This window comes from Dama dama, chromosome 18 (genome assembly GCF_033118175.1).
Source record: "Dama dama isolate Ldn47 chromosome 18, ASM3311817v1, whole genome shotgun sequence".
In the NCBI taxonomy this organism is placed as follows: Eukaryota; Metazoa; Chordata; class Mammalia; order Artiodactyla; family Cervidae; genus Dama; species Dama dama.
This window is the reverse complement of record NC_083698.1, coordinates 95239710-95243595: the sequence shown is the minus strand read 5'-3', so window position 1 is coordinate 95243595 and position 3886 is coordinate 95239710. Positions and strand designations below refer to the sequence as shown.

The window sequence follows — 3886 nt, the reverse complement described above, 5'->3', positions numbered from 1 at the left end:
TAAAAAAGGTTAGTGTTTTTGAGAGGAGAGGGAGATTGGCAAGAATCAAGGTATAGAAAACTTGGAGATTGAGGTCTCATGTCAAACTTCGAAATAAATAACAAAACATATAAATCTAAAATGTTGAATATTGTTTTGTGTTAAAAACAGTTCTAAACAGAAATTAGGCAAAGGTTCTTTAAGTAACAAATTAATCTGCAGATCTGGATTAACAGACCGAATTCCTTGACTGGATGGTCAAAGCTATGAAGTAGGAAAGCTCTTTGAAATCGTAGGACAAAATGGAATGTGAACCTCTGTAAACTGAGTAATTGAGGACAAACTTTAATAGCTGCATTTGTTTCTTAGGGCCGCTGTAACAAATTACCACAAAATGGATTGTGGTAACACAAATACAAATTTATTGTCTCACAGTCTTGGAGGTCAGAAAGCCAAAATGGTCTCATTGGGCTAAAACCAAGATGTTGGTAGGGCCGGGCTGTGTTCTTTAGGTTCTAGGGAAGACCTCATTTCCCTGCTCTTTCCAGCTTCTAGAGCACTAACATTCTTTGACCTGTAGTCTTTTCCTCCATCTTCAAGGTCAGCAATGGCCAGTTGAGGCTTTATCACATCCTATCACTCATACAGTCTTCTGCTCCCTTTTCCACATTTAAGCATCTTTTTAAGTACACTGGACCCACGCAGATAATTCAGGACAGTCCTCTTAAAGTCAGGTCATCAGCAACCTTAATTCCATCTGGTACAATTCCTTTTTTCCATGTAAGGTAGCATTTTCATAGAATCTGGGAATTGGGATGTGGACATCTTTGGAGGGCCATTACTCTGTCTACCACAAGAACTCTTTAAAAAAGCATTAAGAGGGACTTTCCTGGCAGACCTGTGGTTCAGACCTCACCTTCCAATGCAGGGATTATGGGTTAGATCCCTGGTCAAGGACCTAAGATTCCACAGGTCTTAGGGCCAAAAAACCAAAACATAAAACAGAAGCAATGCTGTATTAATAACAAATTGTACTAATAAAGACTTTATTGTATTAATAGACTTTAAAAATGGTCCACATCAAAAAAAAAAAAAATCTTAAAAAAAAAAAAAGCATCTAGAGAATGATAATCAGTAAGAGAAGAAAATCCATTGGAGAGAGGGGAAACAGGAACCCACAGTGTAGCTCACAAATTAAGGTAGGAATTACAAATTGAAATGAGTTTAGGAACTAGCTCTCCAAAGGAACTGTATTAGACTACACTTTGTGTTCTAACTTGGGACCATTTGTAACGCTTCCCCACTGAAAGGGTAGGGGTGGTTGTTGCCCTTTTGTGAATCCATATTAAATGGAACAAAATTCTTGAATGGAGATTACTAACTCACTCATCAATCAAGGAAAGATTTAAGCACTGGTGTTCCATGAAGCTCTCTCTACCCTACGGGCAGAATTAATTTCTCTTCCTTGGATCACTGTCCCTTGTGTTTTCCCTTCCAATAGTACTTATCATTCTGTAATGTAATTTCCTGTTTTCCTGCCTTTCTCCCTGCTGGATGATGAGGTCTTTTTGAGAACAGGGACCATGACTTAGACATCTTTGTATTCTAAGCACCCAGCAAGATGGCTAACATAAGGAAGGCATTCAACATGCCTTCCTTACTGAATGAAAACCTGTGGGATGAATTGAGAATATTCTGAACTACCTCCAGGTCTTAGGGGAAGGTGACTGGATGGTATTTGGGGATTGGAAAGTAGATGGTAGCTTTAAAAATAAGAATAATACACAGTAAATCTTTAAGTCCTGAGATGCATCTGAGAGAGGCAGACAGGAAACTGAAAGGAATTAAGAAATGAAGACATTTTCCCTGATAGACTGCAGATTGAAAAGGCAAGGTCAAAACTCAGACGAGAAAATTTACCTGCTGTGCCTTTATACATTCTGGACTATACTTAGCATACAAATGAATGTTGAAAAAAATACCCCAAGCACCAAAATGACAGATCCAGGAAGAGAAGTGGAATATTACATAATTTTTAAGCAGTTAGAATTTTTGGTCAATTAATGATATATGTTAGAAAAATGTTCTGCATATACAATTTATTTCCATAGTACTTTATGGAAAATGTTGACACTAACCACCTAGAAGGAAGAACAAATTTCTGAACTTCTCCCATTCCTTCCGGAAATATAAGATTGATTTTGAAGTTTCATGAATTCCATGTTAAATTTGGAAGAGAAGAGAAATTAAAACTCTGATCTAGCAAGAAGAAGAAATGGAAAAGAGGGGTCAAGTTGTCACTAAACCAAGTCTGTCTTGCTCCACGCACAGCAAACCAAAATGCTGAGGTTCAGAGGGTTGAGGTAAAAAGAAGGCTTATTCAAAAGGCAAGATAAGAAGGTATCAAAATATCTTAAAAGGTAGTTTTATTTCTAATTTTAGTTATGGACCAAAGATGTTACAGTAGAGAATTAGTAAGTCTCCATTTTTATCTTGAACCTAACGATCAACAGCCAATTAGAGTAAGTGAACAAAGAGACCAAGAAAATCACACTGTGTTCCATGAGCATGAGAATAGTATGGAAGAGAACAGTACACCAAACACGGAGGGAAAAAAACAGGTCACGAATAGTGTCCAGTAAACTCCAGTACTTTCAAGGCAGGCAAAGAAAGAGGAGTTCATTAAAGTTCTTGATAAGGATAAACTGAAGAGATGGGAGGAAAATTATGAGAACAATGTCTGGGAAACCACAGAGATGAGTGTTTCAAGCAACCAGTCAACAGTAGCACCAGATACTGTAAAATAAAAAACATATGGTCAATAAGGTGAGATAGGTCTAAATATTTCCACTGAACATAACACAAAAGAAAGAATTCACTTCTAGAAATATTAGACTTTTCCTCCATATAGTTTATTTTTTAGCATAAAAGCTTAATACCCCATCTTCACTAGAAACACATAAATTCAAACACACACACATTCCTACTGATGCCTCACTAAAAATGACAAATGTTCAAGTAGGTAAGAAGAAAAAACCATAATGCTGTTTTCATTTTCATAAAGGTCAGTGGACCAACTGGCTTCATTGATTTGGAAAGAAAAGCAACTAAAGCATTCAGCCACAAAGCTAAAGGTTAGGGCATGGTTTACTGACAGCAACCCTGCCATTTTCAAAGCTAGACAGGCAGTTTTCCAGCTAATCAAAAGTGAATTGTCTTTTTCAGGTAAATCTCATTAAATCTAAATTATCTCACAATATGACTTCCACTAAATTTGAAGACCAAAGTCTATGGATTAAAAGTACGGTGCCAAAGAAAAAAAAGAGAATAATGGGTATGAGTAATTAATTATTATTCATAAAGCATTCACTGTATCATGAGACAGGAAACGTAGAGATTATTAGTTGGGTTTCCATATAAGGAATAAAGCTGAAGGTAGCCACATGATGACAACAGCAACACAAAAAGAATCTTAGAGGAAAGTTTGAACTTTAAATCACTTAAATCACATGTATTTTCTATACATGTAAAAAAGAATTGTTGATAAAACTGTATAGATGGGCATGCATCAAAACAAACCAATTAAGGATAAACTAAGTGTTCTGCTTCCCTGGTGGCTCAGGGAAGGGGCTTCCCTGCTGGCTCAGTTGGTGAAGAGTCTGCCTGCGACGCAGAAGACCCGGGTTCGATCCCTGGGTTGGGAAGAGCCCTGGAGAAGAAAAAGGCAACCCACTCCAGTATTCTTGCCTGGAGAATCCCATGGACAGAGGAGCCTGGCAGGCTACCGTCCATGGGGTCGCAAGAATCGGACACGACTGAGTGACTAAACATAATCTAAGTGTTCTGCTAAAGCTGCTCACACTCACCAGTCATCCTAATGTGTGTATTTCTTTCCAACTCCATGTTC

The 3886-nt window shown here is 37.7% G+C and overlaps 1 non-coding gene across 1 annotated transcript; it reads left to right on the top strand.

Moving 5' to 3' along the window:
• The first annotated feature begins 3611 nt into the window (after positions 1–3611).
• Positions 3612–3683, top strand: TRNAR-GCG (transfer RNA arginine (anticodon GCG)). The gene has a single exon. It is a non-coding gene; the product is annotated as a tRNA-Arg (tRNA).
• The last annotated feature ends 203 nt before the right edge of the window (positions 3684–3886 follow it).